Source organism: Nycticebus coucang, chromosome 16 (genome assembly GCF_027406575.1).
Source record: "Nycticebus coucang isolate mNycCou1 chromosome 16, mNycCou1.pri, whole genome shotgun sequence".
In the NCBI taxonomy this organism is placed as follows: domain Eukaryota; kingdom Metazoa; phylum Chordata; class Mammalia; order Primates; family Lorisidae; genus Nycticebus; species Nycticebus coucang.
This window is the reverse complement of record NC_069795.1, coordinates 60149531-60166085: the sequence shown is the minus strand read 5'-3', so window position 1 is coordinate 60166085 and position 16555 is coordinate 60149531. Positions and strand designations below refer to the sequence as shown.

Sequence of the window (16555 nt, the reverse complement as noted above, 5' to 3'; positions counted from 1 at the left end):
TTGGAATAATTTGTGCAGTACAGGAATAAGCTCTTCCTTGAAGGTTTGATAGAATTCTGGAGTGAAGCCATCTGGACCAGGGCATTTTTTAGTTGGAAGCTTTTTTATTGTTTCTTTGATCTCAGTGCTTGAAATTGTTCTGTTCAAGAGGTCTATTTCTTCCTGGCTAAGTCTAGGGAGAGGGTGTGATTCCAAATATTGATCCATTTCCTTCACATTGTCAAATTTCTGGGCATAGAGTTTCTGGTAGTATTCAGAGATGATCTCTTGTATCTCTGTGGGATCAGTTGTTATTTCCCCTTTATCGTTTCTGATTGAGGTTATTAGAGATTTTACTTTTCTATTTCTAGTTAGTCTGGCCAATGGTTTATCTATTTTATTTATTTTTTCAAAAAACCAACTTCTTGTTTCATTAATTTTCTGAATTATTCTTTTGTTTTCAATTTCATTGATCTCTGATTTGATTTTGGATATTTCTTTCCTTCTACTGAGTATAGGCTTAGATTTTTCTTCTTTTTCCAATTCTGTAAGATCCCTTGTGAGATTGTTGATGTGCTCTCTTTCTGTTTTTCAAATGTAGGCATCTAAAGCGATGAGTTTTCCTCTCAAAACTGCTTTTGCAATATCCCACAGGTTTTGGTAGCTTGTGTCTTCATTGTTGTTATGCTCAAGGAAGTTAATGATTTCCTGTTTTATTTCTTCCTGCACCCATCTGTTATTCAACAGAAGATTGTTTAATTTCCATGCCTTTGGGTGGGGTCGAGCATTTTTGTTAGAGTTGAGTTCCACCTTTAGTGCCTTATGGTCTGAGAAGATACAAGGTAAAATTTCAATTCTTTTGATTCTGTTGATATTTGTTTTGTGTCCCAGGATATGATCAATTTTGGAGAATGTTCCATGGGGTGATGAGAAGAATGTATATTCTTTATCTTTGGGGTGGAGTGTTCTATATGCGTCTATCAAGCATAGTTGTTCTAGGGTCTCATTTAAATCTCTTACATCTTTGCTTAATTTCTGTTTAGAGGATCTGTCCAGCTCTGTAAGAGGTGTGTTAAAGTCCCCTGTTATGATGGTATGATCAGATATCATATTGCTCAGACTGAGTAAGGTCTGCTTCAAGAATCTGGGAGCATTTAAATTGGGTGCATAGATATTGAGAATTGAAATGTCTTCTTGTTGTAGTTTTCCCTTGACCAATATAAAGTGACCATCTTTGTCTTTTTTGACTTTAGTTGCTTTAAATCCACATGTATCTGAAAATAAGATTGCAACTCCTCTTTTCTTCTGAATTCCATTTGCCTGAAAAATTGTCTTCCAACCCTTGACTCGGAGCTTTAATTTGTCTTTTGAAGCCAGGTGTGTTTCTTGCAGACAGCAAATGGATGGCTTGTGTTTTTTAATCCAGTCAGCCAATCTATGTCTCTTCTTTGGGGAATTCAAGCCATTAACATTTATTGAGATAATTGATAGGTGTGGTAGTATTCTATTCGTCTTATTTTGTGAGAGTCCATTGCTTAGTTTTATCTTTTGCATCAGTGTGGAGGTTAGGTTCTGTCCTATAATTTCTGAGTTATTACTTTGCTGCTGATCCATTGTGGTGGTCAGTGTGCAGAACAGGTTGAAGTATTTCCTGTAGAGCTGGTCTTGTTGTGGCGAATTTCCTCAATGTTTGTATATCCGTAAATGATTTGATTTCTCCGTCAATTTTGTAGCTTAGCTTAGCAGGGTACAGAATTCTGGGCTGAAAATTGTTCTGTTTAAGTAGATTAAAGGTAGATGACCATTGTCTTCTTGCTTGGAAAGTTTCATTAGAGAAGTCTGTGGTAACTCTGATGGATTTGCCCCTGTAGGTCAACTGGCACTTACTCCTGGCAGCTTGCAGAATCTTTTCTTTTGTCTTGACTTTGGACAGGTTCATCACAATGTGTCTTGGAGAAGCTCGGTTAGAGTTGAGGCGACCCGGGGTCCGATATCCCTCTGAAAGCAGTGTGTCAGAATCTTTGGTGATGTTTGGGAAATTTTCTTTTATAATATTCTCTAGTATGGCTTCCATTCCTCTGGGGCATTCTTCTTCCCGTTCTGGAATTCCTATAACTCGTATGTTGGAACGCTTCATAAAGTCCCATAATTCTGACAGTGAACGTTCTGCTTTCTCTCTCTTCTTTTCTGCCTCTTTTACTGTCTGAGTTATCTCAAGAACTTTGTCTTCTACCTCTGAAATTCTTTCTTCTGCATGGTCTAACCTGTTGCTGATACTTTCCATTGCATCTTTAAGTTCCCTAATTGACTGTTTGAGTTCCTTCAGTTCTGCTATATCCTTTTTATATTCTTCATATCGTTCATCTCTTATTTGATTCTGTTTTTGGATTTCCTTTTGGTTATTTTCCACTTTATTAGCAATTTCCTTCATTGTTTCCATCATTTCTTTCATTGTTTTCAACATGTGTATTCAAAATTCCCTTTCTGTCATTTCTAACATTTCTATACTGGTGGAATCTTCTGCAGTAGCTACCTCATGGTCCCTTGGTGGGGTTGTTCTGGACTGGTTCTTCATGTTGCCTGGAGTTTTCTGCTGATTCTTCCTCATGAGTGATTTCTTTTATCTGTTTCCTTGCCCTAATTTTCCTTTCACTTCCTCTTGCTCTTTAAGTTCTTGTGCCTGTGGACTAAGGGTTACAGGACCAGAAGGGTGAGAAGGTTGAAGAGCAAAAAAAGGGGATGAAAGAAAGGAGGACCGAGTGATAAGAAAAAAAGAAAGATAGAGAAAGGAGAGGGGGTGGGTATAAGGAATATTGACAAAAAGAAGAGAGGCACAGAAAGAGGGAGACAGGGCAATATAGGTGTACAGTAGGGTACTTTGACACAACCTTAAAAAACCCCACCTTCTGGGGGTGCCCAGTTGCGTGGTTCCCTTGAGGTCAGCAGCTCTTTGCTAACCTGATCAGACACAGTACCCCACCTCCACCAAGTAGAGAGGAAAGACAAAAATGCTATAAATCAAACCAAAACAAGCAAACAGAAAACTTTACGGGGATAAAATTGGGTCAAAAACCAAATGATATCGGTAGAAACACTAGCAAAAATGAAGTTGAAGTTATTAAAAAAGGCAGCAATGGGAAATTATAATTAAACTAGGAAAATTCAGAAAGAAAAAGGGATCTGTGTGGAAAAGATTGAAATTAAAAAAACAAAAGAACATCAGCAACGTCAAAATAAACAAACAAAATAAAACAACCAAAGAAAAAAAAAAGAAAAAAAATACACAACCAAAAATAAAGCAGTTTGTATATGTTATTGAATATTGTCTGGGCAACACGTGGTCTTCTGGGGTATGAGATGTTAGTCACAGTTCTGATACGACTGGAGGCTGCTGATTTCTCAAACCCCAGCAGGTAGACACCCTAAATCTCTCTTCAGCCTACTTAAAAGGCACTTTGAACTTGTAAACTTGCTGAGCAGAAGCTTTCCCAGCTTTCTCGCTGGAATTGCTGTTGAAGTGGCTATCCACTTACCCAGTGTGCCAAAACCGGTCTCACTCTGCCCCTGAGGGTTAGGGCTGCAAGGCGGCTCAGACCCCACCCTTAGGCTACTTGGTTGCTGGGTTACCAGCTCCCACCCGTTTCTAGCTCTGCGACCCTGAGGGCGGAGCTTGCCGGGGCAGATCACTGACAATGGATCCGTGTGACCCACTGCCAAACACTATTAGCTCCGTCTGGCTCAGTGGCTCAGACTGGGGCCCTAGACAACGGCCAAAGTTCTCCGCTTTCCCGCTCAGGCCTTCCCCAAGGCAGTTCAACTCAGTGCCAAGTCCAAGGACATCAAAACAGTTCACAGGTAAGGCCTTTCTGGTTTGCAGTCTCGCTGCTACTGAACTTACAGTTGTGGGCGGGTTTAGACGGATTGAACACACGCGACCACTTGCCGGTTTTCCACTGTTTTAGTCCTCCTCTTGGGGTCCAGAAGTCTCTCGCTGACTCCCTGTATCCTCATAGGAGTGATGATAGGCAGTTCCCACCAGCCAGAGATGCCTGGAGTCCTATCTCCCCAGACTCACGGTGCCCAGATGCAAGGAAGCTGTTACTCGGCTGCCATCTTGCTCCGCCTCGCATGTTTAGCATATCTAACTTAAGATCTGACGGGAATTTTGGTTCTGTGTCTATGATAACTGGGCTCTACAGAGGTGACCAGATGGGAAGTTATTAAGAGTCAATCCTCTGAAATAACCTCAACCTTAGTAACAGTCTATTGATGGGATATAAAAGAATTTATGGGCCACTTCCCTCAAGGAATTTATAAGCTTTTATGTGGCTTGTCTTTCAAACAGCTAAAGAACAAAACAAGGCAGTTTGAATGGAAGTGGGAAGACTGTCTTAAGCTTTTACTTCTCCTTATCTCCTATGGTATCCAGCACACTGCAGGTATATAACCTACCTGCTGATCTGTTATTACTATATGCCCAAATCACTTTCGGTCCACAATCTTTCTTTTTTTTTTTTTTTTTGTAGAGACAGGGTCTCACTGTACCACCCTTGGATAGAGTGCCGTGGCGTCACACGGCTCACAGCAACCTCCGACTCTTGGGCTTAATGTGATTCTCTTGCCTCAGCCTCCCGAGCAGCTGGGACTACAGGTGCCCGCCACAGTGCCCGGCTATTTTTTTGTTGCAGTTTGGCCGGGGCTGGGTTTGAACCCGCCACCCACGGCATATGGGGCCGGCGCCCTACTCACTGAGCCACAGGCGCCTCCCTGGTCCACAATCTTTCATTTGAAACTCTTAGGAACAAATGCCTTTTGGAATTCAAAACTTTTTGGATTTTTAGAAAAGTGATATGTATTTATTCTATATACATATCACTCATAAAGCACCTCCAGCAGGATTTAGTACAGAATCCATAAATAAGCACATTAACTATCTCTACAGTGACAAATATTCATATTAAATGAGAAAACTAACAATTATAAATAACACTGTGAGAATGAGGAGTTCAGTTCAGATTTGGATGCAAAATGGGAAAGTTAGGAAAAACCTGACTTGATAGTAAAAGTTGAGAAAAACTTTCTGAAATTATAGATGACAGACTGAAGACCTATAATACAGAACACAGAAATGACAGGAGTTCAAAGGCCAGAGCAATCAACACAAGCTATAAAGTGGTAAAGATATTAGTGAGGACCTCAGATTTTATTAGTTGGGTGGGAAGAATCAATCACACCGGGAGTACTGAGCTAGGTATGGTGGGGTCTAGATCACTTGGGGCCAGTCTGAGAGCCCAAGCCTCCAGAGCCACCCAGATCCTAGATGAGATCAACACAGTGAGAATAAGATGTGAGAAACATCAACCTGTGGTGGTGATGGTGGTGGTGATGATGATGTGAATAGCTAAATTCTCAGAAGCCTGGATAATCCAGGAGTTTCTACTAACAGTTTGGAGGCAAAGAAGAAAAAAAAGAGATAAAGCAGAAGATGCCAATAGAGGTATGCACAAAATAAAAGAGGAAACAAGAATGTAGGCTATATACTTTATTAAAGGTTTGGAGGGCAAAAGGGCATACTTGTGAAAAGGATAGCAGTGTAAATAATAAAGCAGATTATTGCTGGATATTAAGTCTAAGAGTGAGAAGCATTATATTCCATCTAGGAGAACAGAACATGGATTTTTCAGAAGATCAATGAAAGAAGAAAGGAATACCAGTTCAATCAAAGGAAGGATATATTATAGAGAAGGAATGACTGGTCTTGAAGAGAGAACAAAGATGTAAAATCCCTGGGTAGTAAGTGAGCAGCTCACGTTACAGATAATGAACCAACTGTTGAGGTTCAAGGCCGTGAGGAGGAAAGTGTGCGTATAGGACTGCCATGAACTGAAACAGATGGGTAAGACTTTATGTGCCCCTGGAGAAGACTGATTGAAAAGATCATGTATTATTACAAGTAAAAGATCCAAAAATATGAAATCTGCTCATGTCCTGAGAAAAAGATGTAAGAAAATGGGAAGAGCTAACTATTATCACATGGAGGAAAAGAGTGTTGCTTGTGTGAAGATGAGGAGAAACTGTAGGTTCAGAAATAGACTTTCCTTGTTCATAGAGATAAAGCACTTGTATTCAAGAGTGGTGCGCACTTGGAAGAGTCGTCATGCTTTCCTCACAGACCCAGAATGGGTAACACATCAAAGAGAATGAGCACCATCTGTGTGTTAAAGAGAAAGACATAAATGTTTGCTTTTGATTGTAGCCTGGTTTTTAAAAGAATGTGCCATTTGTATCTTAGTTGCTTGGAGGAGAGGGAGGAAAGATTATACATAGATTCAAAAGCTACACAAATCTCATCACTTTTCTTCCAAAGCAGCTTAGAGTTCTTTGCTACAATTCATTTTTAGCTCAAAAGATTTGAGGAACACTGAACAGTATAGGGGAGAACACAAAGGTTCTCTGAATAACTTATGCAGAATTTCACAAATATGTCTAGGTGTTCTACAATGTTCACAGAAAAATGAGGTCTCTGACCAATATACATGGTAAACATCAAATTAAGGAAACAGGCCAACAGAAAAAATATCCACCTGATAATAATCTGTGGGGTGGAGAATTCTGTAATGAGTATTATGGCACCAGTAAGGATGAAAGTTTAACTGCTTGGCACATTCAATAATTCAATGTAAAGACACACTTTATTTTTCTCCTTCTAAAATTATTTTTCAACACTCTACCATCTCATAGGTAGTATGAAGAAATACAAGCTTTAAAAAAATGAGCACATAAGAAAGTTGGGTATTCTAAATTTATTTTCCATGAAATAGAATCCAAGTTAATTTGGACTCTTTAAATGTGTAAAAGTAAATGGAAAGGATCTTATTTTTACTTCTATCCTTCCTCATCCAAAATTTAAACATGTTTATGACACTTCCTAACTAAACATCTTTTAGGATTCTGCAATGAAGTGACAAAGGCCCAGAACAACAGATGATGTGTGGGTGTACAGGTGTGTGTAAGTGTGTGTGTGCAGCTAGAGGTTGGGAGAGACATGGTGACAGGTGCTACAGTAAGGAAGTTAGAAAGAAGAAAGTTCATAAAAAGCAGCCGCTACTACACATGCAAGCGGAAAAGACAAGCACTAAGGTTAAAGTAGATTAAAAATCTACTTTAGAACTCATGGAGAAGTCTTAAAATATGGCAAGTGTCCATAAGAGAAAGGAGGTGTACAATACAAAGTTCTCAATTTATTTATTTTAAATTATCATTTTAGTTGAATCGCATTCAATTCAAAATAAGAAGAGAAGATGTAGAATATTTAAATTACTGTCAGCAAAAATGCCTCAATGTTCCCTTATTTTATAAAATGTTGAAAAAAATCTTCAAGTACTTGGCTACAAGTCTATCTACACAAGAGATTTTAAAAGTGCAAGTTGGATGACTGAAGTAAGTTGTTCTGAGAAAGTATGTGTGCTTTACATTATAGCTTTACTTTTCTTTAACTTACCAGGAGATGACCTATATGGCTTTCAACTGTTTCAAATTTAAGAGGTACATTTTTTTATGAGGTTCCACCCATATGTGCAGTAGGGACTTATGTATCTCCTTATAATATCTTACAAATGTCAATATGCAATGGTCTGTGGAGTCCTATCCTATAGAAATGCAAAGGCAGGGTGGCGCCTGTGGCTCAGTGAGTAGGGCAGCGGCCCCATATACCGAGGGTGGTGGGTTTGAACCTGACCCCGTCCAAACTGCAACAAAAACAACAACATAAAAAGCTAGGTGTTGTGGCAGGCGCCTGTAGTCCCAGCTACTCAGGAAGCTGAGGCAAGAGAATCACCTAAGCCCAAGAGCTGGCGGTTGCTGTAAGCTGTGATGCCACAGCACTCTACCGAAGGCGACAAAGAGACTCTGTCTATTAAAAATAAAAAGAAATGCAAAGGCACCTCATGTGTTGAGGAAGCATGTTGTACTACACTGCAACACCTGAGCATCTTCTGGATGTAAGAGGCTATGGGATAACATGGCTACTCAAGTCTAAGACTGTCCTCAACAAATGATGAATCAGAAGTAGCAAATTCCCTCAGCTCTTTCATCTGAGGAATTCTAAAATGTTAGCATAAATAGGCTCCCAGGAATCATCCAGAAATCATCCATGTCCTCCTTTCACATGAGGAAAAAAAGGTCCAGGGAGGTGAAAACATTTCCCTAAGGGTTCACTCATGACAGAGCTGAGACACAACTCCAAATTCATGCTCTTTGACTCCCAGCCAAGTGATCTTGCCTGTACTTGAACTGCAGTGTGGTCACTTAAAGTAGACTACAGGAGTTCTCATCTCACCTCTCACAACTAGTGATACTAATGAAGAGATTTTACTCTCTGAGCTCAGTTTGCTCATCTAAAAGGTGAGGTTAATAATAGCACGTACCTCACAAGGCTGTTATGAGGATTACATGAAGTAATATGTACAAAGCACTTACATAGAATGATCCCTTACATTCAAAAACTGCTAAATAAATGTAAGTGAATTTTGTTAAGTTGATTTAGCTAGAATTTCCCCTTACCCCTCATTTCCTTTTAATAAGTTTCCATCTATTGACCCTTACCCTGATCTCTGGCTATAAATTCCCACTTGCCTACACTGTATTCTGAATTGGATCCAACCTTTCCACCCCACTGCAAGACCCCATTACAGTGATCTCTACACCTACCTCAATGGTGTTGAATAGTCTGCCTTTCCATACTTTCACAAAAATGTCATTGAATAATTTATTTCTTTCCAACCCTCAAAGTCCCAGGAAGGGGAAGGGAGGGGGGAGGTTTTGGTGGAGGGAGGATAATGGGTGGGGCCACATCTATGGTGCATCTTAGAATGGGTACAGGCGATTGCACTAATGTACACAGCTATGATTTAACAATAAAAAAAATAAATACAAAAAAAAAAAAAGAAAGAAAGGAGAAATCAGTAATCCCTACTTGAGAGGGTGACTGTAAGGATTAAATGAGATAGTTCATGTAAAGTGCTTACAACAGTGCCTGGCATATAAGTAGTGCTCAATAAATAATAGATATTCTTCACAATACAGTAGTTCAATAAAAGCTTTTAACTTTTAATTTCCAGCCTACTTCCACCCTATCTTCACTGATGTCTCCCTCTGCCTTTCATTTTTCTTCACCCCCATGCCTAAAAAAAAATAACAGAGCAGGGGATTTATGCTTCAACATTAAATATGGGGAGGACAAAAATTTAAAGAGGATTTCATTTAATATATAAGTCGCCAAATTTATTCAGTGTATCAGAATGTTATCAGTGGATAAGAGCTCACACTTTGGATAGAGAAAAAAGGAGCACATGAGAACACTTTCAACAATGAGCATATTATTTAGTAGTACATCAATAATGTGATTAAATGTAGAGTTAGCTAACAAAGGAACTACTAGGCATGTTTTCCTCTCATATGCTGGTAGTGTACATTAGTATAAAGTATAAGTTAATTAGCAATAATCATTCATATTAAAATCAATGTCCCCATGAACTTTCACTTGTAAGGGATTCATCTGATAGACATGCTCTCATATGTATGAAAATTTGTATTTACAATTTAATCTTTGCAGCTGAATGTAAAACTTTAAATGCCCTAAGTCATAGTTCAAGATTCTAGATAACTTTCCAGTAGTTTGGAAAGATCAAATAGAATGTATCTGTTTCTAAGTGTTTTAATAGACAAGTGGTATCTTCACATTAGAGCTGGGAAGTTAAGTAAATGGAATAATCATCAACTTTAAAATAGGATCTGATAACTGCCCTTATAATCTATTAATTTTCTATGATAGTACTTTTATTCATCCTTAAGCATAATTTTCTAGAGGAAAAATTTTTTTCCAATATTGCAATATCATGCGTAATGCAAAATTTTGATTTTAAAACGTTAAGCAACTTGAATATCCAACTGTACTTTCTTATTCTTACAACTTTTCAATAGTCCTGATTGGCCAGGATAAACTGCATTTATCTCAAGGATTTTCTTCTTTCAAAATAAAGAAAAAAATGTACTTGCTTTCTTTCCCCTAATTATAATTCTATTAGAAAAATTGCATAGCCCCTTGACAAGGTAAAATAAATAGTATAAAATTAAGAGCTAAAAAGTACTTATAAATCTTAATTATATATCCATTCATCCATCTATCAATTTATCAAATGTCTAACATATTCCAGACATATGCAAGAAGCCAGCAGTAAAGGATTCAAGTAACAAAGGTATGCTCCTATCTTCAATTGTGATTAGCTTAAAACACAAAGTTATTTTGTTAGTATTTCAACTTTCTTTTGCCTCTAATCTGCAGCTTCTCCAAATTACCCCCATAGCACCTTGTGAGTTATCCTCCCAACATACAAGTTAAATCACATCAATGCCCCTCTTAATCATCTTTGATTAATCTGTTCAATATTGGGGAGCCAACCATTTGCCAGATAGTTTTGTAGGTGCTGAAGATGGAATAGTGCTAACAAAAATCCCCGTCATAATAGAATTTGTATTCTAATAGAACAGAAAAACAAACAATGTATGTGTATGGTATGTTAGACAGTAATAGGTAGTGGAGAAGGGGAACAGGAAGTCCATGTCCTTATGTGTGCAGCCACTTGCCCGGGGGATGAACATGTCCGGCCCCTTTCCAGCCTCCCTGTGTCTGTGCACTTACTTGCTCTTCCTTAGAACGTTTCCTTTTTCTTCTCTGCCTATTGGAATTCTTTCTACTTTAAATACCTACCGTGAAGCCTTCTAAGATTCACATATAGAATTAATGCTCCATCCTCTGGACCACGACAGCTCTCAGTACATCTAGGATGTTACTTTTCTGTTGTTGTTTATCCAAAGTAACTACAGTTGGGTATCCCTAATTTGAAAATCTAAATATGCCCTCAAATCTGAATCACTTTGAACTCTAACATGATGCTCAAAGAAGATGCTCACTGGAATGTTTTGAATTTTGGATTTTCAGATTAGAAATGTTCAACTGTTAAGCACAATATAAATATTCTAAAATTGTAAAAAAAAAAAAAATTGAAAGCCAAAACAATCTGGTCCCAAGCATTTCAGATAAGGAATAGTCAACCTAACACAGAAGCTGGCACATTATACACAATAAATTGCCTGAGATTAAAATGTCCTAATCTTGTTGCTAAGAAAATCTGTGGCCTACCCTGAAGCAGGAGTGTGTATGAAGTTTATACGGAAGGAGACACAAACATTATAAGCAAAGGAGACTACTCACTTTCAAAGATTCTCATCCCCAGTTATTAATCTCTAGCACACTCTTTTGTTATTTCATATAATTCACAGACTTATTTTTAAAATACTTCATCTATGTAATTTCCTGCTTTGTACCCAGTCTTTACACTCAATATAGAATAACTGGCCTTTTGTTATGTGTTCTTAATAACAACAAAAATAAAGAACAGGTCAGTTTGTAAAAGGAACTGGCTTCGTCCTTCTATATATAGCTAGCATAAGCGCTTTTACTAGAGAAGAATTGCTAGCATCTTGTTGCAGTTCTCTATATTAGAGGCAACTGTATGCTGTTGTAGATAGTAATGTTCTTAAAATGGGGGGGAAGTTAGAGATTCTGCTTTCTGAAGTCCTTTCCAGCTGGAAACTGATTCCACTACCCCTTTTTAAATAGCATCAACTAGTGTTAGTCTTTATTCTTGTAAAAATATATTCCAGATATACAGTTATCTTCATAAATACCTTTTGAGTCATTACAGAAATTCATTTCTAACGGACTTTGAATTCTACACTTTGTAAAAATCTGAATGTGGTTACAGAATCCAAAATTACTCAGCTCAAATGGGTAAATTATCCATCTGTGCAATTGATTCAGTCATTTAGAGGTATAAATCTATCTCTACATATCAAATATTATAAACATTATTTATATAGTAATTCCTACATTGTATGTATTCACCTATAGTGTATGTAGGTGCATGTGAAAAGATTACTAAGGCCTGCTACATAACCAATGAGAATGAACTATTTCTACCAAATGAATATCATTTTCCCCGAGACTATCAAAGGTAGTATTTACCTGAATCTAAGAATCCATCCCCATGTTGGATCCAAGATGTTTCTTAGGACAGACCTTAATCTAGATAGATTGGGTCTCAGAGCATCTCAAATTAGATAAACATCAAATAGGCACAGAAAACAGGAAGAAAAGAAAGTAATTTCTTGTTATCTGATTTCTTAGTTTTATCTCCAACTCAGGAAATAACTCTTACAGTCCTATCCTAGTCAGATGAGAGACTTCTAAAGATTCAACATAGAAAACAGGTAGATTAATAGTTCTGAGTTTGGTTTGGAAATTCAATTTCCTTGCTGCTCATTTTCTTTTTTTTTTAACCATTTTTTTTTTTTTTTTTATTGTTGGGGATTCATTGAGGGTACAATAAGCCAGGTTACATTGATTGCAATTGTTAGGCAAAGTCCCTCTTGCAATCATGTCTTGCCCCCATAAAGTGTGACACACACCAAGGCCCCACCCCCCTCCCTTCGTCCCTCCTCTTTCTGCTTTTCCTCCCCCCCGCATAACTTTGTCATTAATTGTCCTCATATCAAAATTGAGTACATAGGATTCATGCTTCTCCATTCTTGTGATGCTTTACTAAGAATAATGTCTTCCACTTCCATCCAGGTTAATACAAAGGATGTAAAGTCTCCATTTTTTTTTAATAGCTGAATAGTATTCCATGGTATACATATACCACAGCTTGTTAATCCATTCCTGGGTTGGTGGGCATTTAGGCTGTTTCCACATTTTGGTGATTGTAAATTGAGCTTCAATAAACAGTCTAGTACAAGTGTCCTTAGGATAAAAGGATTTCTTTCCTTCTGGGTAGATGCCCAGTAATGGGATTGCAGGATCAAATGGGAGGTCTAGCTTGAGTGCTTTGAAGCTTCTCCATACTTCCTTCCAGAAAGGTTGTACTAGTTTGCAGTCCCACCAGCAGTGTCAAAGTGTTCCCTTCTCTCCACATCCACGCCAGCATCTGCAGTTTTGAGATTTTGTGATGTGGGCCATTCTCACTGGGGTTAGATGATATCTCAGGGTTGTTTTGATTTGCATTTCTCTAATATATAGACATGATGAACATTTTTTCATGTGTTTGTTAGCCATTTGTCTGTCATCTTTAGAGAAGGTTCTATTCATGTCTCTTGCCCATTGATATATAGGATTGTTGGCTTTTTTCATGTGGATTAATTTGAGTTCTCTATAGATCCTAGTTATCAAGCTTTTGTCTGATTGAAAATATGCAAATATCCTTTCCCATTGTGTAGGTTGTCTCTTTGCTTTGGTTATTGTCTCCTTAGCTGTACAGAAGCTTTTCAGTTTAATGAAGTCCCATTTGTTTATTTTTGTTGTTGTTGCAATTGCCATGGCAGTCTTCTTCATGAAGTCTTTCCCCAGGCCAATATCTTCCAGTGTTTTTCCTATGCTTTCTTGGAGGATTTTTATTGTTTCATGCCTTAAATTTAAGTCCTTTATCCATCTTGAATCAATTTTTGTGAGTGGGGAAAGTTGTGGGTCCAGTTTCAGTCTTTTACATGTAGACATCCAGTTCTCACAACACCATTTATTGAATAGGGAGTCTTTCCCCCAAAGTATGTTCTTGTTTGGTTTATCGAAGATTAGGTGGTTGTAAGATGTTAGTTTCATTTCTTGGTTTTCAATTCGATTCCAAGTGTCTATGTCTCTGTTTTTGTGCCAGTATCATGCTGTCTTGAGCACTATGGCTTTGTAGTACAGACTAAAATCTGGTATGCTGATGCCCCCAGCTTTATTTTTGTTACAGAGAACTGCCTTAGCTATACGGGGTTTTTTCCGGTTCCATACAAAACGCAGAATCATTTTCTCCAAATCTTGAAAGTACGATGTTGGTATTTTGATAGGAATGGCATTGAATAGGTAGATTGCTTTGGGAAGTATAGACATTTTAACAATGTTGACTCTTCCCATCCATGAGCATGGTATGTTCTTCCATTTGTTAATATCCTCTGCTATTTCCTTTCTGAGGATTTCATAATTTTCTTTATAGAGGTCCTTCACCTCCTTTGTTAGGTATATTCCTAGGTATTTCATTTTCTTTGAGACTATGGTGAAGGGAGTTGTGTTCTTAATTAGTTTCTCATCCTGTTATTGGTGTATACAAAGGCTACTGACTTGTGGACATTGATTTTATATCCTGAAACATTACTGCTCATTTTCTTTGTAGATCATGTTTTAAGAAAGTGGACAGGGACCAGAAAAGGAGCAAGGAGGACATACAATGCTTACTGATATGTGTGGCTTCCTTTTTTCTGGGCACTTTGGTTATCTTTTCCCACCCCTCCTTGAAGTATGTGACTTGCTGTAGCCAATCAGATGGGAGCAGAAGAGATGTGCACTTAAAAATATTAAGTATTCAAAATTTCTGGGGCTCAGTTCTCCAGCCTGTCCTTGGTCTGTCCCAGTGACTGTGGAAGCATGCAGTTAACATGGAACTCCAACTCTGAATTGGCAAATGGGAGGAGAGCTGACCTGGAGCATTGCCAAGATCTGCAGCAAACCTTGATTAGGTAGCAATAAATTGTTGTCTTTTTTTTTTTTGCTCCTGAAATTTGGGGGGTTGCTGGTTCCTGCACTATAAGTAAGGCTGTCTTGTTGATGCAAAAGGCACCTACATTTTGTCACACTTAGTAGCTTTAGAAGGGTAAGTTCTTGGAGGATTAGCTCAGACAATTGGTTTCTGAATTACTAATGGATTCAATTATGTTTATTTTTTACTCCCCTTTATTATAAATAGCTAAGAACTAGCTATAGTAACATAGATGAAAATAAGACCACTTAAATGTTTTATGTTTATTTTAAAAATCTTATGTGAAGAAAACATAAATAAAATGTATTTTTACTATATATTTACATATGATATGTAATTACATGTATGTGCATATGTGCACATAATTTGTTTCAGAAGAAGTTTTAAAATTATTTTAGTCCACACAAACAAATTTGGCTCCAACTCAGATCAGGCAATTTCCCAAATAATATTTTGAAATAGAGTATCTTAATCACTACTGTTAATACTTCACTATTCTATAACTACAGTTTCCCATCGTGTAACTAACAAGTTTGTGTGGTAGTGATGTTCATTCAAAGTAGCCAAGTTGCTTATCTGTGAAGGCTTTTTAATTTCACCAAGTGTGAAGTTAGCCCTCTGGGAAAATCTGAACTTAAATTAAAGACTTCCTCTGGGAGGCACCTGTGGCTCAAAGGAGTAGGGTGCCGGCCCCATATGCCGGAGGTGGCAGGTTCAAGCCCAGCCCTGGCCAAAAACTGCAAAAAAAAAAAAGACTTCCTCTGCTCTCTGCCAATGGCTAGTCAATTCTTCATCATAAACAGGAAGTGTGGACAGTTTCAATCTCCTTACATTTCCTTCAAAGATTCTGTCCATTTCTACATTAATTTAGTTCTTTTCAGGAAGCTATTTTGAAGAAATCCATCTCATTCTTTAAGCAGTAAAAATTACTATTTACCCATTAAGTGAGTAACTTCTTTTGATTGAAGAACTTTATTAGCAAAGAACCATAAAGTAGACAGTAAAATGAATGCTTTGGAAGAATTCTCCTCATTCTGATTAAAGTTAAGCCTGTGTGGGGTGTGCTGATCGGGAGCCAGTGCAAGTGTGGGAGGTTTTTGGTAAGTGGAGCTGCAGATCAGCTTGACAAACTATGATGCTCAGAAGGATAAACGCTTCTCTGGCACCAACAGGCTTAAGTCCACCCCCCACCCCAAGTTCTCTGTGCGTATCCTGGCAGACCAGCAGCACTGTGACAAGGCCAAGGCTGTGGACATAACCCACACATACACTGAGGTGCTAAAGGAACTCAACAAAAATAAGAAGCTGGTCAAGAACCTGGCCAAGAAGTCTGATGTCTTTTTGGCCTTACAGTCTCTTATCAAGTAGATCCCATGAATCCTTTGGCCCAGGACTAAATAAGGCTGGCAAGTTTCCCTCACTGCTGACACACAATGAAAACATGGTGGCAAAGTTGATGAGGTGGAGTCTACAGTCAAGTTCCAGAGTGTTTCTGTGGCCATAGGCCATGTGAAGATGACTGATGATGAGCTGGTGTACAGCATTTTCCTGGTTGTTAACTTCATGGTGTCACTCCTCAAGAACTGGTAGAATGTCTGGGTTTTGTACATTAAGAGTGCCACAAGCAAGCCCCAGCGCCCAATTAAGGCATATTCTGATAAATCCTAATGTTGCCAAAATAAAAAAGTAATCTTTGCTTTCAGTCTCTCAGTCACCAGATGTTGTGACTCTCCCATATAATGCAGTATGATACAAATATAATATAAATGGGTTGTAAAGTGATATTACAAGCCTTACAAAGATTTACTTACCTATATTTCTAATTACCTTGCCTTTTAGATTTATATTTTCTTCAAAATGCTCTACATAGAAGAGAACACATAGAGGAAATATTGTATTTTCAAAAATAGCTACAGCATTCCCAGTCACACAGGCCTTTCCAA

At 38.1% G+C, this 16555-nt stretch overlaps 1 pseudogene; it reads left to right on the top strand.

Annotated features, from left to right (window-relative positions):
- The window catches only part of LOC128567445 (60S ribosomal protein L10a-like), a 97113-nt pseudogene extending 80833 nt beyond the window's left edge, over positions 1-16280 (top strand).
- Positions 16281-16555: the final 275 nt, after the last annotated feature.